Source organism: Phalacrocorax aristotelis, chromosome 20, assembly GCF_949628215.1.
Source record: "Phalacrocorax aristotelis chromosome 20, bGulAri2.1, whole genome shotgun sequence".
Lineage (NCBI taxonomy): Eukaryota > Metazoa > Chordata > Aves > Suliformes > Phalacrocoracidae > Phalacrocorax > Phalacrocorax aristotelis.
The window spans coordinates 8,554,707-8,582,250 of NC_134295.1; the positions used below are offsets into that span (position 1 = coordinate 8,554,707).

Consider the following 27,544-nt stretch of genomic DNA (forward strand, 5'->3'; position numbering starts at 1 on the left):
AGATCTGAAGGTGATACACAAAGGTGGCAGCACGAGTAACTGGTTTATCAAATGCAGGAATGGCTGGGTGAACCGCACCGAGTCTTGTGTTTACAAGGAGTTTTCTCCTAAGTATTAGTGACAATGTTTAAGCTGTATCTCATGGATTCACTTCTGATGTGTTTTTTTTTCCTATGCTAAAAGCCTAAACGTATTTTTAAATCCAACACTGATTTCATGTATCTTAAAGGCAAAAACAAACTACAGAACAGGCAGTTCATGGGAAGGCCATGCAAATACTGTCATGTCTAAGAACAACATTACAAGGTTCACATCATGAATGTGGCGGAGGGCAGATTTGCCCCGTTATTTCACCAATACGCATTTGGAAAAAAAACGTTTTCAGAAAAAAGCTTTGTCCATGAGAGTCTTCACAGAGGCCTTGGACTGCGCAGTGACTCTACTGACACAGCGAGTATTACCGATCTATGTTCAGGTAGCTGCACCGTTGGCTTACAGACCGTTCCTTTAAAGTTAAATCTAAGGCCAGAAAAGTTAGAGCTGGAAACTTTTTCTCTGTAACGGGCTGAAAGCAGAGTCATTAATGCTGCGATCGGTCTAATCCAGAGCATTTGTCGCTGCTAATTATTACGGACAAGCCTCTTTATTGAACCACATCCTCTTATCGACATTAGGATGCATGAGCCGAGGCTGTTGTTTTAAACGCACTCATTAACCACACAAATCAGCCCTGTTGACAGAGCGCTTTTGAATTAAGCTTCAGACTGTAGTCATTGGACAAGGAGCAATTTATAATGCCATTAGCAACACTTGCGAAGGTTACAGGCATCAAAAATTGTTCAGCCGTAATTATTCTTAATGGATACAAGGAATAAACTGACGCAGGACAGCTTTTTCATTAGCTTTCAATCAAGGCTGATGGCTTTGAGAAATGTACAGTAAGTGCGTTTTGGGGAGAAATAATGATGTTGCAGCACCTTTCACTGGAAAATGCTCTCAGTTCAGAACTTAACTTTTAATAACCTTAATTTGATATAATTAAAAAATCTGATTTGCTTTGAAGATCTTGCCATGAATTGTTTTGGCTGCTGTTTAACCCTTTTTCAAGTATTCATCCCAAACATGATAAAAAATAAAAATCTTCAGATAATTTGCATTCTCATGGAAAGCATTAGACTTTTGATTTCCTACACCCCTAGTAACTAGTACAGATTTTAAAAGTTAATTTGGAGCACTTCAAAAGCAAAGGGAAGTCTACAAAGTCTATCTACCCCCGAAAAAGTATCAGCATGCACACAACGTTCTCCACAAAATTCAGCTGCAGATTCACAGACAGGTGATCCAGTGAATTGTTCACCTATGAAGCAATAAATCCTGAAACCTTGCGCTCAATGCTCCTTCTCAAGACATGAGGGCAGACACATCTGCCCTTCATCCACCAGCACCTACTCTCCACCGCTGTTAGCCAGGCCCCTGAGCTATGTGGGCTTCTGGCCCGTGGTGCAGTATCTCTTCCTATGTTCTCTGTCCAGTGTCCCCTTATATGTACTGTAAACTTGTACGTGAGATGATGTCATTTATGGAATTCAGAATCATTGCAAGTATGGCGAAAGCCCAGTAACAGTGCCATTTCTCTCTGAGAAGCAAACCAGCAAGAACGACTGATCGTGTCACTCCTTCTTCTGGTACAGCAAGGTACCAGCTTTTGGTTCAAATATTCATAATCATCACATCTAAGGAATCAGCTTGGTGCTTTACAGGTTAAGAACAACATTCAAACCGTAAGGGCTCTGAAACAAGCACAGGGGCTGCAACAGAGTGTGCTTTCTGTATTGGGACATCTTAATCTTGTTGTTACAGTTGAGTCCTTATCACTCAGCCCCTTTGGGTCTCTGGATACTAAACAAGATGGAAGACAGAGTCAAGAGGGTAACAAGTTTTGTTTCAATCAAGAGATGCTACTGCGCTGCACAGAGCGAGGTGAAGAAGTCTTGAAAGAAGTCCCAGACAATAAATCATAGAAAATGTACAGCTGGTGCCTGTGCTGCCTTGTTGGTTTGGGGAAGTCTATGAAAAGTTGGCCAATAAAAGGAAGAGTATTCATCAAGATATTATTTTTCCTCAGCTCTGCTACTTCTGAAGACAGAACATAAGGAAGAGTGAAGAAGACCCATTTCTTGAATACTCTACTTACTAGAGTCCAGCGTGACCAGTTAACTCACACGCCATATCCCACTGTTAGCCAAGCCATCTCATTTAGCTGCATACCATTGTTGCGCATTTCAAGTTGAAAAGACCCAGGCATACTAATTACTAATGTTGCAGAAGTCTGCACTGATATTCTGTAAAGAAAACAATTTTGAAATTTTATCAGTGAACATATCAGAGAGATTTACTCAATTACAATTAGTAGAAAGTCAACACGAATAATGGCTGACTTCATTTGAGTTAACTTTCCAGGAACAGCTGCTAGTTAGATCTAACATTCGGATGGCAAGACCACATATGCACAAGCATACACAAGAAAATACACAGAAATATTCATCCTTGTTCCTTTAAAGCAAGGGTAAAATGGTGAAAAAAACCAGAAAAATAATTTAGGTTTTAAACTAAATTTCCTACAGTTAACATCACATTACCCTATTTCTGAAAAGCAAAAACCTTCATAAATTGGTCCTCATTTCATATCTCATCACAACTGCTAATGACAGCCCACGTCTCTATCAGGAATCTTTGTGAGACGGGGATCCTTGCAGACAGACTGAGGCTTTTAGCCCTGTGGCCTATTAGCCACATCTGGCTCAAGCCCTAAAAACAATCAAAAGTTCTGATGCTCTTTAGCACTACACGTGTTTTTAACTGCGTAAGAGATCTCTTCCTTATTCTTTCCTTATACTTATGCAGTTTGAAGAAAAGAGATAATGAAGAAGGTTAGTCTAGGAGAAGGCAGGAATGGGATTTACTGCCCTTAGTTATTCTGTGCTCGTCAGGTTACAGGTCAGGATAGAAATACAGCAGCAACTTTGCTGCTCCCTTCTGCTTAAGCAGCCTAACTGTAACAGTGGTACCACTGCGCAGGTGTGTGATTCAAACAGAACAGAAAAAAGATGCATTTGAAATATGCTGTGCAGGAGCTGCTGAGGGTACAGAAAGTCTGACACAAAGCTAATGAGAGGAAATAACCTGATCCCAGCTGGTGTACTTCAGTTTCAGTCAGGAGATGCAAAGGCAGGCCCCGAAATCAAATTTGAAATTGGTGGACGGAGATGCAAGTAACAAACAAAGCAGGGATGTCAGATTTGCCAGTGAGAGATCGGTGGTGACTTCATATACGGGTGAATTTTAGCAGTAGTACCAAATTTTGTCATGCAGTTTGTGATATTTTGTGCTTTATTTAATCATAAATACTGGGACCAGATTATTACACAGAGTAACATTCCTTAGAAGACAAAGTTTCTAACATGCACATGTGGAAACAATAAAAAACAATGGGTGTAAACATGGGCAGTTCAGAAACCAGAAAGACAACAAGATATCTAAATTTGCTGCGTTTTTAAAAATATACCCATTCCCAAGAAATCTTATGATTTTATTACCTAGTGCATAATATTAAAGCCATTTTTGGTCCAAAAAAAATTGGATTACCCTTGCAGTGCTGTGCACCAGTAGTGATGGCTGCCAAAATAGGCAAAAAAATACAAAAACTGTGTCTGTCTGAACCACTTATAAACTACTACCTTAGTAAAGGTTAACATCACAGGAAAATTACTCAGGGGAAGCACTGCCGTCTACTTCAGTGCTTCTTACTGTTGTTTTACTCATACCATCATAACTTTGAGTCTCTTGCTTACTCATATTAGGAAACAACAAGGAACGTAACAGTATTGTAACAAACCAACTTCTTCTGACCAGAGGAAATACATAGAGATGAGACATCAAATCTCAAATCACAAGCAAAATTCTGGCATGGCAGACTCTCCAGGACGGATCAGATGCTATTAAATGTGAGTTCCTAATAAAACTCTTTATTGTTTACAGTCACCTGGCAGTTTGATTAATTTTGACAGAAACGTGGACTGGAGGGTAGAAGAGGTGATACTCATGTTCAGGGATCTAAGTAGTGAGGAAGAGCAAAAAAACAGTAGTTCCATGTTGCCGAAGAATAAATTAGCTCAGAATCTAATAAAACGTGTTTCACTCGGTTTATAGAGATTATGTGTGTGATGGCATCAACCCGCCAACCTTGGGTTCAGAGCACTCTGAGGGGACAAGTCCTTCCTTCCTCCTTTGATCCTCCCCTTTCTCATGCCCGGTCACCCTTGCTGGCATTTCCCACGCTTACCCTACTGAATCCAAAATATCTATTTTCTTTCCCCTAGACTGCAAGATCTTGGAAGGTTTATGCAATGATCTTGATTCCATTCTCTATTTTTAGAACAATCCACCTCACCTGTTAATGACTGACCTTGAAATTATTTCTCAAGGGCACTATGGGATTTTGTTTCTGTCGCCCTAGTTCATATATCGGACTACATGCAGAAACTGTTCCAATCACAGTCACAACTAATATAATTCTGACACTTAGCAACATGGTTTTGGCAGCCGCCCCCTACTAAGAAATCATTTAAGTAAAATGACGTGCATAATGGCATTAGATCAAGGTAGAAGGAGCTAAATTCTCCAATTTTTTAATATATACACATATACCAACACACATATATTATCAAAAGGAAGTCTTGATAAATGAAGAATTGGCCCTGCCATCCTCACTTTGCGTCTAGCTGCAGACTGGTTACAGCTCGGAATGAACCAGAATACGCACAGACTCCAAACCAAACAAAGAAAGCACCTGCCCCACATAGCTACAGCAAAGAGCATGACAGCTCTGGTCAAAGATCATGCTTCTACTCCATTTATGTATCATCGAAACTTTTTCTAACTATGCTCAGTAAAAAGATTAGAAAGCTAAGGACTGTACCCTGATACCAAAGATTCTTCTTTTTGCCTCTCACTGAAATATTGCTGTCATCTCCCCCCAAAATTTAATCCAAGATTAACACTTTCAACCGATGCTTTTGCAAACTGAAGTCTTGAGAAAACTGGCATTTGACAATCTAATAGGAAATAACCAAATTACGCTGTGCAGTTACTCCCTACCAGTGAGGAACAGTGGGCCTCCAAAGTAATTGGAGCTTGGAACTTCATTCAAATTTCTCTATGGATTACTTGCTGCTCACTTTACCTATGAATAATATAGCCCTGCTTTCCTCAGATTTAATGACCTCACTCGTCTTTGAACCCTCTATTTTTGTCCACGAGTTGAAAGAAAAAGATACTAAGTATTTTAACCTGTAACCACTGCTACACATACCCTATACACACCATCTCTTTACTGGGTAATACAGAGGAATTCCCTACACGCATTCACTATCTCCACATAAAATTCTCCTCAAGCCACAAATTTGCCTCTGCATCAATGCACACGTGAGCTGGACCTTTTTACAATAAATCATTTACAGAATCCACAGCTTGAGGCATCCTTCAAGATTCCATGGAAACCACACTCCACAGTCCAGGATAGGACATCCCGCCCCACCGGTGGTATATTCTAAGCCATACTATCATATTGGTACGTGCCTAATTACAGTCCCTGGGATCACTGAACACTGTCCACTATTCTGTGCTAGATAGAAGCAAATTATCTATTGTACAAATCTGAACATTTAACTGGTTGTTTGGAAAGAGCCACCATGGAAGAATTATGGCAATATTGTTTATTCAGCACTACAGTCACCTGCTGACAGCAACAGGAGAAAGACAACTTTCCAAAAAGCAATAGTAGCTAACTGAATTTCTACCCAATTACTGAAACTTGGGGGGAGGAAGCGAGGGTGTAAAAAACCAAATCAGTGTTTCAATAGATTTGCACACCAAAGTTTTACCAAGTTACATGAAAACTGTTTTTCTACGAGGAAAAAAAAAAAAAAAGCTATTTGCTGGCCTTCATCGTTATTTCAACACATTACAGCCTTTCTGAAAATACTGGTTGAATTTTTTAGCAAATTGAAATTTCAGCTCAGGACAACATGGACTGCATTCTTCCATCATAGTGGCATGAATCAGGAGGGGATGGTTTTTTTGGTTTTGGATGGGCTTTTTTTCTGCTTTTCTTCTTTTTTTTTTTTTTTTTTGGTTAAAGTGCATTACTATGAATGCAGTAATCGAAATTACTCAACCTCTAGTTACATTTTCAGAAGATTCAACTAAAACAACATTTGATTAATAATAGGGTAATTTTCAATTATGATTAAGAAATCAACAATTACATATATATCTTGCAGTGGATTCGTACTGCTTCTTGAGAACATGTATCTGCTCTCATTTCAGAACTGAGCAGTTCTTTGGGAACTGGCATGCAAACTTGCTCTTGGGGTGGGGGGAAGCAGTGGGAGGTGTTACAATTTTTTTAAAGCTGTTTTTGCATTTGGGGGCGGGGTTCACCACAAAACTGGGGTAAAATTGATAGGTAAAGCCTGTACATCAGCTGGTAGCTGAAATCCTATCAATATCAGTGATCAACCTCTCTTCTAAAATTCTTAACATCTTGAAGCATAAGTGACATTAGAGTATTCTAGAAAGTGGGAAGGTCACTGCAGAAGTGTTCAGAAACGGTTATGAAACAGCTCTACCCAGTACCTTTCAGCCTACCTGGGCTGCTTCACAGGGGTGGATGTCTCAGCTGGGAAGAACAGAAATATCTCCCCAGCTCTTTTGGTGATTGAGGTGTCATAGGTCATGTTTGTCATATAAACAAATGAGATTTAAGCCATTAATTTTAAGTTTGACCAACACAGCAGACACTTCAAGGCTGCTCATAAAGGACCAGCAATGCTGGAAGCAGACAGAATGAGACAATGCTGGTTACTTTAGCATTAGAACAAAGCGTATCTTTTGGACTCCATGAAACACAGGGCTGGGAGAACAGAGGTAGAGCTCACAATTGTAGATCAGAAAGGGTTCACCGGAAGGGTGGGGGGTGAAACCTCTGAGATCCTGATTTTAGGAGGCAGTAAGTCCATGGACCTTTAAAACAGCAAGGAAAAGATACTGAAATTCCCTGGTGATATAGAAGAAGAACACGCTCATACGCAAGCTAGGAGGCTATAGGGAAAGGGCATAATCTATAACATCAGAAAGAATTTAGATGACAAAGGCAGAATTATTAACATCAGCTGTAACCTCACCTCCCAGCCCTGCCAAAGCAGGAGCGAATAGTGCAGTATCAACCAGCAAGCTCATTTTGTCAGATAGGTTTCATGGTTACAGCTTAAGAATAGCCCTCATCTCTCCACTCTATCCAACAAAAGGGCACTGCTTAGCAGTATTAGCAAAACGACGGACAAGGCTAATGGAAGTTAGCCATTATCACCCAGACAGCAAGCTAAGAGCCCTCTACATCTCTATAGCACCTGAACACTTCACTCTGGTTATCCAGTTCACCCTTGCCAGACTCCTTTCTGTTAAGGATATTTTACTGTCGTTAATTCACATAAAAGGGCCTGCAGTACATTCAGACTTTGTGACTCACCTGTGACAGCAGACGATGTCTGGAATCTTTACATTTGTGAAATCCGGTGTTCCTGGACTCCGGTCCAGTGCCTACGCACTGAGCGTTGACCCTGGCGCACACAGCAGCGCTGTTGGGGCCCACCTTTAAGACAAACAGAAAACAAAGGCCCTGAAGAAAGGTCGTATGAGAGAGGATGGGATCAGCTAACGATGAGGGAAGTGAAAGGGGGAATCAATCCAGATTTGGGATGATTGTGCCTGCATGGTATGTTAGTAACTCATTTAAGACATGCACCTTCACATGTGCATAATTCATTTCAGCCGGTCTGTCACAAATCCCAAAGGCCACAGCCTCAGGACTTCTCTAAGCATTTTCATGAGGAATTTCACAACAAAATCCCTTATTGATGGAGACAGAACTTTTGTCCTGAGATTTCAGGGGAAAACTGCTGTTATGTTTGGTAAAGTAAAAACCAAAATAAAGAGCGTAGACCGTCTCACATCAGAGCAAAAACTGCTAGATGCTGTGGTTTCCCTGAGACTGGAGTGAGAACATGATTCTGCCACCCCCATGCAAAGCGAGCTATTCTTGTTACTACAACATAACATCTATAGACTCCAAAAAGAAGAATTCCTAACATCTGCCGTAATCTCACCTATCAGCCTCTGCCTAAAGAGTCGTGGAGTGAGCAACATCAGGAAGCAGGCTGATGTTCTCAGGTAGGAGAGCAAGCAAAGCTACTGAACTATCCTGAGACAGAAGGGGAATTAAAGGTTCATGTAAATGCCTAAACTTACAGAACATCATAGACCTCACTTCTAATGTTAGTCTGTCTCACCGGGATCATCTCACCTGCCGGTAAAGAATGTATGTTGTTTTTCCTCCCTTCTGACCATTTCCATGAAGTATCTCCAAAATTCTTCATTCACCTAACATGTACTAACATGCAGACACTTGAGGACTATGGTGCAGCAGCCTTCACTGTAAAAAACTAAAGTGCATGGTACAGCATATAATAAAATATTACGCCCAAATGAGCCTATCTGAAGGCACACAGTCTGGCTGTTTAGGTCTCCACCTAGAAGACTGTACAGGTTTTCAATGAGTGGAAGGAGTATTTGGTAACTAATCCTGTTCCCGTAGACATTAAAAGCTTATTATATAGCCCAACGGGTCACATATTTGGTGACTGGCTTGCATGCATTAGATAGGTCTCTTGTTTGAGGATGCAAACCTACATTCAACAATTATTTCCTGACAAGACTACACTTTGTTCCTCTCAGTCCATCATGAAACTACTGAAACCTTTCCTTTGCTTTCCCGATCAAAAACCATGCACTTGCACCTAACTGACATTATTTCAAGAGGCCTTTCTGCCAGCCTAGATGACATCACATCCCTCCGTAAGGCATCAGCGCAATACTCATGACAGGCCTCTGCATTCTTGCTGTGGTCTCAAAAGACCTGTCTTTTCCTGTTATGCTGTTAAAATAACATTTGTGACAGCAGGAATCCTGTACTTGTGCTCTCCAGTGACTCACATTTTCAATTTCTCCCACAGACAGCACACCTGCAGCATACCTGAAGTTCCACTGTGCAGAAGGCAAGTGATTCCTTCCTGAGCGTATTGCCAAGAAGGCACCGCTAAACAGTCCTCTGTTACTGACAACAGATTTCATTGATCAAAATCATTATTGATGATTCTATTATTGGCTTGTATATTATTCAAAATTCCTTCTGTGTAAGTTAAGGAGATTATTAAGACTAGTAACTGTTGTCTTGTCATCGTGTCAACCTACCCAACCAGAATGGTTTTGTCAGGCTTACTATGCTCAGGGTAACTTTCAGATATTGAGCGACCCAAGATTTGCCTAGAACTGCTACAAAAATAATTGTAAGCCAGCAGCTCCCCTAATATCAGCAGGTGAACTGAAGAAGACAAGCTGGTTAGTCTACCGCAAACTTGAAGGCGCAGGAGAGGAGAGAAATACAATCCACTTGCCCTTGGGGCTATCAGAGGTCCTAGGCTGCCATCTTAAACACATCATTAGGCCTTGAGCCTTCTGAAGACAGCTACGAGTCACTGGCTGGGAGTCTCCTCTAGTCTGTAGTCTTTGTTGCCAATTATCAGTTCTGAGGAGTGTCTTTTTTTAATTCTAGAAACTCAGAGTAACAGTTCAGTAAGATATAGAAAGAGTACTGAATAAAATCTACAGAACCGAGGACTATATCGATCAGCTTAAGTAGGTCCCTGCAAAGATGTACCCACATAAACCTGGCTCTAAGCTACGTAATCAACAATTTTTTTTTAAGTACTTTCCAAAGACTGATTCACAACTTTTTAAATCCATTTTTATACAAATTAAAATGGTTAAGTCAAGAGGATTCATCTTTTCACCACCACACGTTCACATTGGCTAGCCTGTTCTCTTAGACCTACCCTCTTTTCCATCCTCACCATCCTACTCAGCTGCCTGAAGAAATGGCTACTGCTGCCCATCTCTCTTTTGCACGTTAGTTAAAGACAAGGGCTGAACCTGTAGCAACAGCATTGCTATGAATCACTGCCCTGGCTGAGTTCATCTGGTAAAACTGAAGATGACCCTCAGTGGAAAAGCGAAATGGTGAGGTTTTAATTTAGGGAGTTCTTTTCAGGTTTATCCTATGAGTTTTTAAATATTTCTTGTTTTAATAAAATAAATTCTGAAGTCCAGTTGCAGTAACATCATGTCTGATCCTAATGCCATCCTCAGCTCTACACAATGGATGGGATAGAGGTCCTGCTCCAGTCTATTAGAAGAATTTAATGACCATTAAAAGGCAAGCAGAGATTTGTATCACTCAGTTGTTCAGCATCATTGTTCCAGTCTTCGCAGTGGAGAAGCAGCACATTTCTTTTAAGTAAAATATTGCTGGGAACTCACTGCTTCAGCAATTACCTCTGAAACACATTGTTTTCTCAAAGCCATTAACATGTCAGATCATGGCAGCGCTTGACATCCAAACACGCCTTGGAGGGCTGCAATTCAATTTAAGGATCACCTCCTCTGAACAGGCCAACCTGCAAATTTCACAAAATCGGAGAGAAATTCTCAGGGCACACTTTGATCATGCTGCTTCCTAAATTAAAAACAAAACTGTAAGTGTTAAACATCTTTAACAAGACATTAAACCTCAGCCATAATCCAGGAAGGGTCCCTTAATGAGTAATGACATATGTTGTGAAGGCAGTTATCTCCTAATGTTCGACGCTGAAACAGTACAATGGAATGGCACAGTGTTCAAAAGGGATGTATCATCACTAATGAGAGGATAATTTGAAGCTGCTCTTCTGAGAACCCCAGAGGAGGCTTTCCATTGCTGCAAGATGGCAAAGGATGCAATACTCCATCTTATCACACACTTCAGGGAGGAATGGGAAGTGACAGTGTGATAGAACAAAAGCTGAGATAGAGACAGAAAATGGACTAGGTCATTTGGTGCGTCCCTAAAAGGGCTACCTTCCTTCACTCCCCAAGATAAGCCTTGCCACAAATTAGTCATATCACCTTACTCCTCTTCCCTTCATCCAGCTGACCATCAACGGCGTACCAGACAGTAGAGCACTGCCCTAAAAGGGCCTGTGGCATTGGTACAGGCCTGCTATGGAACACACGAAATACTGCAAGCAATGATGAGATACAGGAGGAGTCTGAGAAGTGACAACTGTGGGCCACGCTCAGAAGCAGGAAAAGAGTCTAACTCTTCTATTAAAAAAATAGAAAGCTCTTCAAAATTAGGTTTTTAAGTTCTTCCCTTCATTTCTTCGCACTAACTCTTCTAACATGTTATGGTTAGTCAGTTGCGTTGGGAAGACAATAATCTCTGCAGGGAAGCACAGGGTGAGAGAGAGGCGTCTTGCCGTTAGCAAGCAGACCTGAATGGTGGGGACAGAAGACAGAGGCCACACACACGAACAGAATAACAGAAGTGGGGGGAGGGCAGGGGGAGAAGAAAAGAGCTTCCAATCACGGACAGCCTTGGGTTTGTTTGCAAGGTCTTTTGTGGGGTTGGGGAGAGCAGGGGGTTTATGAAGTTTCGGCTGTTAAGTTTGCCTTCCCATTCTTAGAGATGCGCCTAGCCAGAGGGCAGCATCGTAAGGCATGACTTAGTCACAAGACTGCCTTTCCTGGCTCCTGCAAATTCAGGCAAGGTTATTTATTCCATGTTTATTTTCCTTTCTGTAAACCGTGACTGAACAGTAGCAATGACTTTCCCAGGTGATACAAATATTCAAGGCTAATGACTGTACAGTACCCTATAGATCATGTTTTTATTTACCTTTCCCACCCCTAAGGAGATGGAGGTATCTATTTATTCTTGACTATTTGACACAGTGGGAACTTCCACTTCTAACGTTTGAGCATAAAAACTCTGTTTTCAAATACTAAAAAGAATCTGCCTGGATTTTTTTTGTTGTTGTTGGGTTGTTTGGGTTTTTTTTTGGGGGGGTGGGTGGGGGTGGGTGTGTTAACAACAAAACCAAAAATACCTCAAACAAAAAACTCCATGAAGCAAAGAAAAGTATCTCAAGAGATATGCTCCAGCACCATTTAGGTCTGACCTAAAACCACAAAGCTGAAGAAATCAGTGGAGCTGTGCTACACACTCAGTCGCGCTGCTGTGCACTACTCCAGGGGACCTTGCTGGTCGTTGCAATACCAAGCACGTGCACAGCACTGTCAGAGAATGGAAAATGGAAACTAGCTATCGCACAGAATTTCCTAACCTGTACTCATTTAAGATAAAACCTTCCTTAAATTATCTTCCAGCTCTTCTTATTGAGTTTGAACACTAATTTAAATATCAAGCCACAGGATTTAGTTTAGAATAACAGCTTTCCTCATTTACATATGCAGGTAACCTGATAACTGAAGGACTGTGAATCAGGAGCTGGGCCATGCTTTAAACAACTAAAGGCTACCAAAATATCATCCAAACCCTGGGAGCGTAAACAGAGCATTTTCTGGAAGATAAAGGTGGAGGGCATGCAAAGATGGTGAGAAAGCACAAAGAGAAGGCTTGATTTTTTTTCTTTAAAGAAAAAGAATATAGACTATTCTGAGTTCTTCCTTTCAGTTTAAAGATTTTATTTGGGAATAGGAAGAGAGAGTAGACACCCTTGCACGAGCTCATCTCACCTCTGCTCCACATCATTACCTTCAGAAGAATTTAAATAATATTCAGGTTGTGACGAAGATGTGCTGCTCTGAAAATTAAAACAAACAGTCCCAGAAACAAAGGGCAAAATGGCTAACTTCACACTTCCTGACGTGATAGTTTGATTTTAACATTGCAAGCACAAAGGCAGAGCAAAAGGGAGGGAGTTGATTTCAGAGATTTATCTTGCAGAGAAAAATGAGCAGTTTGTGAAGAAAGAAAATAATTATGAAATTTAAAAAAATCAGAATTTCACAAGAAATGTAAATATTTACTGGGCTTGCTGAACATACGTGACAGGCTGGGTTCCAGTTCACATTCTGCTTACCCGTTGTATATGACGGGATTCGCCATGTGCAATTTAGACACACGGACAGAGTCACCCTTTATGAGCAGAATTAAGATGGGAAAAGACAATGGACCTGATAATTTTGCACACCATTTGTTTATTTGAAAAGCTGTTAGTTAAAGTCCACAGAACCAATTAATCTCCATGCATTCTATTACTAGAGTTTCTACAGAATCCTAATGAGTTTATCTCCTGACTGAAGGAACTAGTGTTCACTAAAGCACCACACTGCTGGCATCTCTTTAGTCACTAATTCCTTGCTCCGCAAGGCAGTTTTGCATACAGGGGAGAGACACGTCAGAATGGGCTTTCTGCTCTCACTATCTGATTTAAGGCTGAGGAGCCATCTGTGTGCCTCCAGCAGTGAAGAAACACATGGCTAGGAAGGGACAGGGGATTCAGCTGAAGACAACAGACACTCAAGTCAAAGCCTGCCTACAATTTTACTGGTACTCATGCAAAATTGTCATTTCCTGTCCGGCACCTGTTTTACTTCGGTATTTTTCCATTTGACTTTTTTTCCGTTCGTTGGTTGGTATTTTTAAGGCTTATCTTCAGACATTTAAAAGGAAAGCTGCTGGAGACCTCTTGTAAATGCTCCTTGCATTACTGAAAAAGCCCCGATTGTGGTGACAGAGTAGTATTTAATAATCATCAATATGAAATGTGTAACTCAGCCCTCCTCCCTTGACCCTTCCCCTCATGTAAAGACATATGCAAATTAAGTGAATAACAATCAATTTGAGATGTTGCCATCTGCTGAAGCAGGCATTACTGGTTTCTACCCGGTTGCTCCTGCAACTAAATCAAGGGAACCGCTTCCAGAGACAATGACGACACGACACCACATTGCAAAAGTTATGACAGGCATCAGAACTTGGGTGAACCTGCATTGTATTTACTAAATTACATCTGTTACTTCTGCAGCTCCCCCGAGCTCTGTGGAGAGGTCTCTTAGATGAAGACCCAGCTAGCCTAATAGCCTGTCCCTGGCAGCGGTCAATAGCTTAGACCTAAAGAAGAGCCTAAGAACAGGCGTACTACGTAGTGATCCTTTCCCCAAATTCTTTCCCACCTTCTAATATTTAGTAACCGGGGCTTTTTGAGCCCAAGGTCACATGTACCGATATAAGAAGTTCTACAGCTCTTTCTGTTAATTTTGTACATGGTAAATAACAGCTTCATCTGACGCCCTCCAGATTGTTCACTGAAAGAAAGAGCACACCACCTTTTTTAGCCCCTCCCTGCCGCTCTGCCATGTTTCCTCTGATGCCTTTTCCTAGCTCACTCTGTCATTCCACATACAGAGACAGTGTAAGGCCCCTCTCTATTGCATTCGCTGCTTCCTCTCCAGTTCTGTTATGTCCCTTTTAGACAGAGGCTCTGGAACTGCATCATGTTTACTGTGCAGGAGGCCACAGACTTCTGCACTGTTATAGCAACCCTCTTCTACCTTGCTGTCTGTTTCTTTCCCAACATTTTCAAGCATTCAGATTCCTTTTTTCAGCTACCGTTGAGTGCCCGTTTGACATCTTCACAGATGCACCTATGATAGCATCAACATCTCATTCCTTGGCAACAGCAAGTAGCTCAGAGCACAACATTTTTTATGAGGAGTTAGGATTTTTTCTTAAACGCGTCACTTTGCATTTATTTACATTGAATTGCATTTTCTCTTTTAATGCCTACTCAGTCTCATAAGGCCTGTTTGCAGTTCTTCAGGGTTATTTCAATTCTCTTTACCTGAATAACTTGGTAGGTCAAAATAAATTATTTTTAGGAGTGGTTCAGAGGAATCTGGTTGCTAAAGTCCCTTAACCTCCTAGTCTCCTCAAAAAAATGCTCGAAAGGCCTAATCTAACAACAGCGTAGAGAGGCACACATCAACCTTCAGTGCCCTTCATGTAACAGCCATTTCAGCAAGGTTTTTGCTAGAATGCCAGTCTGTGCTTTATCCTCAAAGAAAGGCGGCAACCTCACGGTCAGCTGTAAGGCAATGCTGTCTGAGAAACCTCTCTGATGCAGGACTTGGCAACTTTCTACAAACTCAGTAGCATTCCTCACGTGCGGCTTCCAAACCACCAGATAACAGCCAAGAACCACTACACTGCCATATCCAAACAACAGTGTTCTTGTATTATAAAAGTAAATGCAATCATATGGAAAGCCAGGGGCAACGTTAGGAAGGGAATCCAAACCAACAGATTTCCAGCCCCACCTCCTGCCTCCTCCAAAGCTGCCAGGAAGGGTAAGCCTGTGACTCTCTGTGTCCCAGGCTTGTGCATCACTTCTACCAACCGCCTCAGAACACACAAGCCACCTTAGCACAATATTGCAGACAACAGGGGTTATAGATTAACTTCAAGGATTAATTGATGAAGAAAGTATCAAGAAAGAGCTCACATTTCTGTCATGTGTGGAATTACAGAAAGCATGTCAGACTCCCCTCACGTGACAGGTCAGGAAGGCTCAGTCATTAATTAAGACTGTGTCATTTATTTTCAGCCTTCTAAATCTCTGTGTGCAAAAACGGTGGGTTGCTGTTGGGGGCGGGGGGTGTTGAATATCTTTTCACAGAGCTCTCTAAAACTGAACTGGAAGCAAATCTATGAGGTGATCTCCAGTTAAACACTTCAAGTAAAACATGATTTTGACACAAACTTGTGAGAACATTAACTATCATGGTGAAGAATCTACCAGGTGTTCCAAAACTGCAGGAAAAGACGGAAGTGAATGAGAATAGGACAGTTTAAATGAAAGGAATCTCGGTTCTCTTCTCCCATTCCAGAATAAACCCTGTTCTCAGCTTTCTTACTGAAGTCTGGCACGGTGTAAAAACCAAACTCCGTATTTATTGTGCATCATCACTTAAATAATTTATCGTGCATTCCTAATTAAAACTATGACAGGGCAAAAAGCAAACGCTAAATTCTGCCAGAGTCAGAGGTCCCCATCTCTTTATATAATGTGCACCAAAGCTTCCCAGAGTTACATTAATTCAGCTAGTGTTTTTCTAAGACAACATAGGGAGGCCTGGATAAGACATAAACATGACCAAGTTAAAAGCTGCAATACCCAGGATTTGGGATGATTATGTGAAACTCAAACTCCAAACTCAAATTATTGACCAAAAGGTCTCCACCTCTGTTTTGGTGTGTTTCCCCCCCCCAGTTTCCTAGATGACTGCCCTACTTTAAGCAGGGGAGAGTAACCTCTTTATTCACTGCCTAGTGTACAGCGTTCACCCCCCTCCCGAGTGGAGAAACAGCAGGGGGGCTTAAACACTCACAGGGGCAGAAAAAAGGACAAGAAAACCGTCTTTGTTCCAGGCAGACAGTATGAGGTCACGTTACTATGGCAGCGTGAACCATTTCCCCTCATTCTAGCTAGTAGTTCAACTTTGCCCATAGTTTATTCCCTGGGAAGCCTAATCCAGGGTTCAGGTTTGTGTATGTGGGGTTAGAGGTCAACAGCAATATGACAATGGCCTAGTCAAAAGAAAAGAAAGCTATGATATAGCAGAATCAAAGGGTCGGTTCACCAATCACTGGGGGCTGGCTCGGACAGAGAGGTTAGAATTCATCCCCTCACTTTAGCCTAAAGTTCCTGATTTAGCTGTTTTGTGCTCAGTGTACAGAAAGCCTGAATGGTGAACAATGAAGATGACACTGGAGCAAACAGTGAAAGATGAGAAGACAGTGCTGACAGAAAAACTGTGGATCATGTGCCCAGGGCTGTGTTGTATTTACTACCTAAATTACTGTTACATTTACAGGCATCTTAGATTAATGCGGTTATTTTTCCTGCATCATTCCTTACAATTGTGGATAACATACTAATGGGATATAACTCCTCCACACAGAGGCTGCAAGAAGAGAAGCAGGAGTTTCTGAATAAACACGCGTATGTGTATGCATGCACCCGTGTGTATGTAAATTCTTCCATAAAAAGGGACAAGCGTAGACTGTAAAATACTTTTAAAGGAGCAAGAGGTAAAATATGCATGCAAGTTACAACACTCATTTCATAAACCTTAAAAGAAAATAAAGAATTATGATTGGGTTTCTTGCACTTAGTATGCACAGGTGCTCAGTTTCTATTTATTTTACCATACTCTTTTCCCATACGACTTCTGTTTTGCTTTAGAAATTGTAAGTTGTCTCATGTCCCAAAGAAGAGGTTTCAGAAAAATGAGTCCATAAGTACTTTTTCCTTAGGCAAATAAGCGAGAAAAGGAGAAAAGCCGAGATCAATGGACACACCCAACAGGCGCTGTGTCATATTTGTTCCTGTTACCATGGCCCTATGCTACTTGCTGGATTGGAATTGCTTTATTAAAATGTCCTTTCGTAAAACCCAGTGTTTTAGGGCTCTTTATGGATTACTTTCATTTAGATAAGAAAAATAACTGGTTTGTTCTGAAAACCAGAATCTTTCTCAGGAGAAAAGTGGCTTAAATTTAACAGCCACTTACAACCAAAGTGTGCTGTTCGTCTTTAACTGAAAAATGATCTTAGTATTAAATTCTCCAAAGAGCAGATGAATAGATTAGATTAGATAGCCCACACTATTTTTTGTGCAGAATTTTCCTGATCTGCCATAAAAAACAAATACCATTTTAACAGCTTTGATCAACGTAAGGGCCAGGCAGCTGGATTCTAGCTCTCAGGTCTCCACGTGGTTCTAGACTTCACAGCATCTTCACTGCACATTCACGTAGTACAAGGAGAATACAGCACAAAGCAGGGGGACATGAGAATAAGCCCTGAGAGGCCACTGGTTCAGGCCCTGGGATGAATTATTCTTGAACCTGTCAGAGTTGTTCAGTTGTCAGAATGAAACCACAGTCAGCGGAAGCTGCCTGCTCTTGGGTTTTTTGAGTTTGTCCTGCATCTCCCCAAACCCCATGGCCACTGCATGTCCTGCACTCACTCCTTTCCATTCCTGCTTCCCACCTACAGGTGGCAGCTGAGAAATGTGAAGGGAACATGAAAATGGCATTTACCAGACATATACTCTGTGCAGAGCTGACAGACGCGTAGGGCCCGCTCACACAGACCAGGTGCCCCATTGCTGCAGATCCACCGAAGGAGCTGTGCTTGTGTTCCCACCAAGGGAATGTGGCACACGGCAGTAACAGGCAGGGAGGGATGAGGTCGAAGTTCGAATTGCATTTGTTGCATCACGTAGTTGGAACCTACACATTATGCTTGTGACAGCAATTCTGCCTCTCACAAAGTGAGCCCTTGGGATGGGGAAGAAAGGAAAGGACCTGGCAGTCCAGGGGGAAAAAAAAGAATACACAAGTAATTCACTATTAAAACTGGCAAGAACAAACATCTGTGAGATTAAGGGTGCTCAAGTTTCATTGGTCCTTACACCACAATCCTGAGAAATATTTACGAGGAATTCCAACAGCAGCACAGGAATTGGAGATGATTCAGGGGAAGCAACATGTAAAACATCAAAGTGGACAACTGTTTTCTAAATATTCGTAGGCATTAGTCCAAACCAAACGATTTACTTTCCTCTTACACAGGGCTACAAATATTTTCATCATCCAACTAAAAGGTCTGAAATCTTTTTTAAATCCAGCAGCATGTCACTGAACACTTCAAATGATTAAGAGAATTCTACTAATGCTCCAAATACAGGAGAACACCATAATGGCATATCCTTAACTAATGGCATATCCTTAACTAATGGCCTACGGGCAGTACTCTATTTCTGCACAAGGGGAAATTGCTACTACATTACACTGAGAAACATTTCCAATTAAGGAGGAAAGCAATGTAAGACAAATTAAATACAGTAAACAGCTGCTACTGAAAAGCACTGAATTTATTAAGATAAGACACCGCAGTTCTGTCCACTCATGGTGAAACATAGATTTAAAAGACTACTCCAGTCTCACTGGAGCTCAGATATTTAGGCCTTTCAGCAGCTCACATTACGAGGACATCTTCCACCTCTCCCCCAGTATTCTTCCTTTAATATGTGACAATAAGGCTTGCATACATGAAGTTATTTGTTGCACAGCTTGAATTAAGCCATTTAACCTCCACTGAAATCCCACCAACAAAAATCAGTCCAGACTGGGCTTTATGCTAGAGCGACTGAAACACGGTTGGTGACTGAGCTAGACAGCCTAAAGTTATATCAGGCACATCTACATTGTACTGTAACCACTTCTGTGACTGCAGGGTAGGCATCTGTAACCTCTGGAGATTCACTGTCAAGGCCTCAGGAAAAACCTGTCCAACGCTTCTCTGTAACAGATGGATGCAGATCGCAATGAGGGGCTTTCCCAGAGAGAAAGGTGCAAGTGAGTAAACTGACATAGTTCCTGGAAAAAACCCAACATGCACACCTTATCTCCTTATCTGTAATCTGAAAACTGATTTGTCTTCTCCTATTAGAGAGCTGGCAGCTAGAATGATTTACAGACATAATTCTTCTTGCCCTGCACAAGGTAGGATGATATGGGATGAAGGGATCTTGTAGCCTATCCCACAGAAACCACCACAATTACAAAGGGAGATGGAAATGCCTCCCTGTTTCAAGCTACAGGACTGATATTCTCACTTGCAGCACAGCTGCATTCCTGGACAGCGTGAGACAGTTCTCTGTCATAGTCATCGCTGCACCTCAATTTATTGCAAGAGGAGGCGGCCAGAGGGCAAATGGGGTATGTTGAGCTGTAGTGACCTGTGTTGCTCGTTGTGTTCACATGGCATCTTCCTTCATTCTCTTACTTGAAAAAGAATAGAATAGTTCAGTTGGAAGGGACCTGCAACGATCATCTAGTCCACCTGATGCTAGTCACGAGCAGAGATGACAAGAGGAAAGCCCCATTTCAGAAGACGAGTAAGGAGAGCAGATTGCTCTATGGAACTGAAGGTGAGAGGAATGGGTGGGTGTTAACAGCAGAGAATTTTCAACTCTTAAGTGCATAATGAAACTAATAGGACCATTGAGTTTACTTAGAATGACACAAATTCAAACTTCTAAGACATACTTCCATTCAAGCAATAACAACAGCTACTGACAAGGCTAGCATAACAAATAAAATAAGCTCTTTAGGACAGACTTATTTGTAAGACTAAAATGCATTTTAAGGAATCAATTGCCAAGAGATTCTAGGCTACACTTAGGTATCTCAGAAGTTATTTAAATATTTTGGCTATAGCCTTTAATTCAAACTTACGAATTGTAGACACTGGAAAGCAACATAGGCAAGAGAGAAAAAATGCATGTAAATGCTTATCACCAAATGGAAGCATTCCACAAGTGGTCCTTTTTTCTCAGGCTGTAGGTCAGACACTACTTTCCTCAAGCAAGACTGCAAAGATTCATACATATGTATCTGCAAAAGAAAGAAACTATTTTTCTTAATTCTCTGTTAGAAGCTGCTAAATAATTTCCATTTTTCAAGTAGAAAAATATTGAAACTTAACTTCTTAAGGATGTTTTACTAATTTCTGTAGTTACTAAATGCATAACAGAAGGATTAAATTGGCTGAAACACTGTCTAAGTAAGTTTTAAATCTCTCTCTGGTCAAGCCATAAAACAAAGACAACTGATGTAGGTCTGAGGCCAAACTACCTTCAGGAGGATCGGATTTAATTACTGAACAAGCCAGATGCACACAAGTCAGCAGGAAGCATTTATTGATTAGCCATCGATAGCGCTGTGTCACCCACGTGATTAGGTTTGCTTGGTCAATGTGCATCTCTAAGCTATTGTCTCCTACAAGTGAACAGCACAACGGCTTTTGGGGAGAAGGAGGACTGGAGAATACCAGAGACTTAAAAAATCCCAGTGACAAAGGGCCCAGGGCAGATGTGCTCAGTTTCTAGACTGAGAGAAGCAGAGGTAATCCACTAATCCTGAACAGCGAGGGACAGAGCAAGCCTGCCACCCCAGCTGAGTTCCAGAAATACTTCTGTCCAAATGAAGCAGCACCTTTCCCTTTGACATCAGAGGTCACGGGTGTTACTTCACCTGGCATCGGCTGGGAGTAGTGGTTCTTTTCACCACAACCATTCTTTTCCAGTGCAGGATGCTTCTGCTGTTTTCATAGCACTGACCGAGGAGGACAGGCTTCTGCTTTCTCTGTAATTTTGAGGAATACAGGACTTAGAGTACCAAACTGCTTCATTTCCTCTAAGAGCCTCCTTTCATCTTTCTGTTGCGTTTTGAAGTCGTTTTGCTATGTTGCATTTTTAAAAGTAAATTATGGCATACTGATCCATTCTTAAGGATGGGCAAAGCATGCCCTTTACCTAAATGTGTGTTAAGCGATTGAGATGAGAGAAGAATCTGCTTTAGCTGTTGCCAGAAATCCAACAAAATCTTCAAACACTCTAAGCTTCGATTAATTAATGAAGAAATCCTCTCTGTTCTGGCGCGCACTTCTCAGTCCCATTTCTGTGCTACAGTCCCACACAGACTTTGTTACACGGTAGTATTAAGTGTTTCACTTTAGAAATGTAAACTTTTACATTCTAAGGCAATTGTCTGCATCTCTCAGGTGCCCGACTCATTAACCAACTGTAACAGCTGCATATCAGGTGTATTCTAATTAATGAATTAGGACTTAAGCAGGACTGTCAGAAGGGAAGCTCAGCAAAGGCCTATAAACTTTAGTAAGGACCTTCTTCCTAGATAAATAGCTTTTTTGCCCCTTTTCTAAAAAAAAGTAAAAAGTGTCATCCATGCTCTCACCACCTGTAGACTGTCCTGGCAGCTGACCAAGAGTCTGAGGGCTGTATTTAATTTGCATAAATCAGAGGTGATTACAGTCACTTTCCTCATTAATACGCTGGATACTGATTAATAATCGGTAATACACAGAATGTACTGGTGCATTTGTATGGGTCTGAATGCATGCTTGATGCCAAAAATGTTTCTGAAAACAAAACTCCTGTCCCAGAGCGCTCATTGTCAACACACAAAGGACAAGCAATCTACATCATAATGCAATCTTTGTTCTGAAAGGAAGAAAGACCTGATAGTTTCTTTAGCCTCTACAGGACACATCTTCATTTTAAGCCCTGGGGGGAGGGATGCAAGCTACTTTCACGGTCCCTGTTTGGTTCCATACAGATGTTTCAGGTGAGACTCTTGACACCCCTTACTGCTAAACTCACAGACCCGGTGACCTGGATCTTCTGCACTACCAGCTGGGTTGCATTCAGCAAGAAAACACTGTCAGGTATGAGGAGCAAACTCTTTTCTTCCTGCCTATACCGGACAGATGCAAGAAGCTTATTCCACACAGTACATCTCCCATTTCAATATGACAATATACATTATCTACCAGCATATTTATTGCTTACATAGATGTGAGCTGTTCACATGGAAAATTGATTTATCTATCAGATAATTAGTAAACTTCAATAATTGCAAAAACCTCTTAGCAATCAGTTGACATTTAATTAACATACAATAACTGTCTTATTAAATCTCCATTAAATACCTGTTGGAGTTAATTAAAACCCATACGTAGGATTCCACGATTCCTGGGGAAACCACGTTACAGTTGAGCAGTGAGAAGCCTGGAACTGAGTTGCTTGCTTATTTCTATTGCACTGTATTGCTCTAGTTTAAGGTAAGGACAGCGCTATGTTTCAGATTCTAACACTTTATGATTATGTAAACACATGACATGAAAAACATTAATGAAAAAACATTGAAATGCTCTACGATTGTCAGCTGCAAACCTTTTTTTCTTACACACATGTGTGGAGCTCATGAGGGGGCTTTGGCTTACCTCAATTCCTTCAACTCAAATTGTGGCTAATGTCAGTGGAGTCTTACGAACACCGGGCCAAAATCTCCTTCTCGAGTCAAGCAAAAAATCTTACTGACCTCACTGGGAGTTTTGCACGAATAACGTCTGAGTATGAACTAATTGGTAGCTTCAGGGATTTGGCGCTGTATCTGTGAAACATGGGTCTGGCCTAAGTGTTTCTGAGGAATTTTGGAATTCAGAAACATACGGATGAAAAAACTGGAGTGGAAAAGCCAAAGCTGGCTCTGAAGGCCTATCGTCACAGAACAGACAAACACTGTAAGAAGGGAGGATGCTATCCATTACACATGATGGAGCCCTACTTTCCTTACCACCTGCCTGCCGATGGGAAGGAGTGTTTTGCTTTGCTTGCATGTGCACCTTCTGCTTTCCCTGTCAAACTGTCTTTATCTCAACCAACGAGTTTTCTAACTTTTACTCTTCCCGTTCTCTCCCCATCCCACCGGGGCGGGGGGAGAGTGAGGGAATGGCTGTGTGCGGCTCGGTGCTGGCTGGGGTTAAACCATGACAGTCCTATCGCACTTCACATTAGAAATTTGGGACCTGTCTTCTCACCATATTTACAGAGAGAAGCACATCTAGTATTGCTTAAGGAAACCCAGTGTTTATAATTTCTGAGCTTCCAGGGGCCTGCTCTTCTCCTGATCTGAGCCTCTGCCTGCGAGGAGTCAAACGCAGCTCAATGTTACACAGCCTAATGCAACCTGATATGACACCGATACACGGTGTAACGTGGCCTGATTTGCCTCCACACAGTGGGACAAAGATGCAGGTGGTGAGGAAGTAAAACTCCCTCACTTCCTGCAGCATCCTCAATGAGAAATAAAAAATAGAAAGGAAGAGTTCCATAGGCTATTATCCATCCATCTATGTCTCTGATGACACTGGCTTTAAAAGAGAAAGCTTCAGAACAGAGCATGGAACCTTGCACAAGGGAGCAGGGAAGCCTACTTTACTCACACTTGCCTTTTCACTGAACTATGCACGTGAAGCCCTTCCTCAGGTCTATGTCAGATTATGTGCCCAGCGTTACGTCACCTATACACACGCTAAAGCTAATGCCTCCATACTCAACAAAGACAATGTTGTCTGGGTCTGAACATGTGCTCTGGCCTACAGGTATCTAGTATTTTGGTTATAGATCAATTAAAAAACAAACAAAAAAAAAACACCCCACGCCCCCACCCCCCCACAAAAAAAACCCCAAAATCCAAAACAAACCAACCAAACAAGAAAATTGATGATGCCTTCCATATACTTGGGTCCAAACATATTGAATGCATAGGTACCCTGGAAGCATCCTGTCATTTAGTAGTTAGAACTGATTGTTTATTGCTGCTTCTGTGTGAGGACATATATAAGCATATTTGGTAAAATACATAAAACGACACAATCAATCCCCAGGGTTCATAGTCTACAAGAATAAAAACCGTTGCTGCACAGGAGAAAAAGAGATACTACTCACAAGCAAGACAAGCCTCTGGAGGCTAGACGACAGCTTAATAGGGCTGTCTATATGTTGTCTAGTCTAGATGACCTAGACTAGATCATCTATGACAAAGAGATCAGAGAACTTTTAACTTGGGCAAGAAGTCTACAATGACTCTCGTGTTACATCGGATCTTTAAAAACGATGCTAAACTTTCATGTAGAGGGACAAATGACGAATATCCCACCATGTTCTTTTGTATGTCAATTTACAGAGATTATTTGGAACTAACACTGGTTTGGTCTAAATTTGTCCCCTTACTCACTGAGATTTACTTTGCTGGCTTCTGCTAAGGTAGAAGCATCTTCTGTATGATCAGACAGACGAAAGAAGGATAATACAGTGAACTTTCAAAACACTAGGCAGAATACACTATGCTTGGGTTTTGCCTCTACTCAGCCCACTCAAAGATACTCATAAAATAATAATAATACACCCCAAAACAACCCCCCCCCAAAAAAAACAAACTAGCCTTTTCCTCTTGCAAGAGTCAAAAATGCAAACATTTGTCACTCCTGCTTCATCTGCACCACGTGAACAACTCCAAGCAAGTACGAGATCCTCTAAAATGGAAATCAAAACTGGGTAATAGCACTCATATTTGTGCAGGTTTGAAGTAAGTAATTTGTGCTGTTTAAAGTAAGTAAAAGTCAGAATAAAGCCAGATCACAGAAAACATAAACAATAAGAATTTTGAAATCTACCTCCTTGTTGATGACCTAGCCTTAGAGCATTCAGGACTTCTCTTCTACATACAGTAATTTTCTGAACACCTAAGCATATGTATAAAAGTGAAATCAAATGACTGCCTCAGACTTGACAGAACTGCTGAACTAAGAACCATGCGTTGTCCTCTATTAAAGGGCATCACCTTGAGAAGATAAAGCTTTGTAAATGTTGCTCTAAAAGTTAGTATTCTCTGCTACTCGCTATTATATATATTTATAGAGGTAGTAATAATGATCTTCAAAGAATGAGGTTGCCTAACCACATTACATGTAACCTTCACAAAACCCAGAAATCAGTACTCTGTTTGCAAAAATACAGATTTATCCCTATCAAGGTACTAATGCATATCTAAAAAAGGACCCTGCTTTTGAAAATAGCAAAATAGATACTAAAAAGGAAAACAAACCTCTAATCAGACAGCAAATATTGGTCTAAGAGTGAGGGGAAACGCTCACAGTAATCTAGGGACATTCAGGTTATAATGGAAGCACATGATGCATTATTTGTGACTTAACTTATTTTAGTCTGAGGTCCCTGAATAATTAACCTGCTTTGTTTCAACTCATTTAAATGTCCATATCCTACTGCTTATGAAATTGGAATGTGTTCTACAAAATAAACAGTCACATTGCTTCCAGAGCTGTACAGAGACTCACATGAAAAATGTTATTCATGAGGATTCTTGGGATTCAGGTATTTTGCTCAAAACAAAAATTAACATTGCTTTGTTAAAAAAAATAATAAAATTTTGAGAGCAAGTGTTTTATCCTAATTACCAAAGGACACGATTTGATGTTTTTATACTGACATTGTGCCAAATTTATTGTTTATAAAAATCTCAAACCAGATTAACTTATTTTATAATATTATCTCTATTTAGAAACTGAATAAGTGGTTTAAAATGAATAAATAATTGTACAAGATCAAATCGCAATTATGTAAAGATTTAAGTGCAACTAATAACACTAATTCATGATCACTGATAACATGCGACTGAAAAGGTAAACAGAAACTAAGGCGAAGGGTGTATGTTTACACAATCAACTTTTTCAGTTGCACCATGAAGGATATTGAGAATTTCCAGCATTTCACTTGGTGTTACTATCCTATTATATTTTAAACCATGCCTTACTAATTCTCCTATTTTTCTTCATGGCTGCATCTCTGCAATACAAACCTGTTTCCCTAACCACTAAGAAATATTATTGTTGCTGGAAATTCATCTGTCATTTTACAAATCTTTTTCAAAGGAAGAAATAACAGGTTGTCTCAGTGAAAGAAAATAACATAGAAACAAAAATAGTTTGCTCTTTGCTCCCACAGGGACAAACCAAGTAATATTTACCTCTGACATGATAAACAAAAGATCAGAAAGGATTAGAACTAATGGCTCTGTAAATAGTATATTCATAAGAGAGGAATCCTGCTAGAATCACAAGAAAATTGTATTCACTTTCAGCTGCCAATTTTTGAGGAACATCCTGATTTTTTTAACTCTGGGTTTATGGAACAGTGTATGATGGCAGCAACTCTGCCATCACCGTCATCATCTTTTTACATTATTGCCAGGATTTCTCCTGAAGAATTATTAACAGTCTCCTGCGCAGAAGCAACTAAGGCAGATTCCAGAGAGGTCATTTTCAATGACAGCTACATTCTTGAGGGCAGAATAAAAGCATATCCAGCAAAAGAGCCCGCCTCCACAAAGAACACGCTAGTACCCACATGTAGCACTCAGGTCGAGGGGACCTTGGACAGAGAAGACTAAATACCAGTTTCTCAATATTCATTCCCCTCCTGTGGTCAAAGGCAGGATAGGAATATTCTTAAGCACGGCATAGGCAAGTCAATACTCTATGGATATAATGGAATGCTTGAGAATCAGAGACACAGGCCCGTTGGATATACCTTGTACACCTAAGCATGTTATTTTCTAGTAAGGAGTACACAAAGCACGTTACGCCAAACTAGCTTCTGTTTACAAACAATGGCTCATCATTTGCAGGTTGGTAACTGTCAGTGCAGTTTTACCCCGCCGATTGCTATTGCTCACGTAGTCATCAACAACCTGACTACTTTCTGCTGTTACAGTGGTTGCGGGACCAGTCTGCCTAATAACAGTGAGCTGCCCTAAACCCTGATTTCTGCCCCATCTGCTCCTATCAGGAAGATTACTGACCCTTGATGCTGCCACAGCCTCTAGGACACTCATCCAGCAAACAAACGGCCTGCTACCGTGCAACTTGCTGCAAGCGCAGTGAAAATAGCTACGGTTCTGCTAAAAGGACTATGATCTTAAAATATGCTTGGAAGAAACAACGAAAGTGCAACATTCACCTTTTCCTACAAATGGTTCTTAATTAATAATACTTATACCAATCATAGCAGTG

General features: G+C 41.0%; 1 protein-coding gene across 1 annotated transcript in view; it reads right to left on the bottom strand.

Annotated features, from left to right (window-relative positions):
- Nucleotides 1-27,544, bottom strand: part of LOC142066937 (uncharacterized) — a 328,175-nt gene that overhangs the window by 146,895 nt on the left and 153,736 nt on the right. The window contains exons 5-6 of the mRNA XM_075115069.1: nt 7,589-7,711; nt 6,999-7,083 (exon numbers count right to left, since the gene is read on the bottom strand). The gene's annotated coding sequence lies outside the window, so the exon portion shown is untranslated. The remainder of the gene's footprint in view (nt 1-6,998; nt 7,084-7,588; nt 7,712-27,544) is intronic.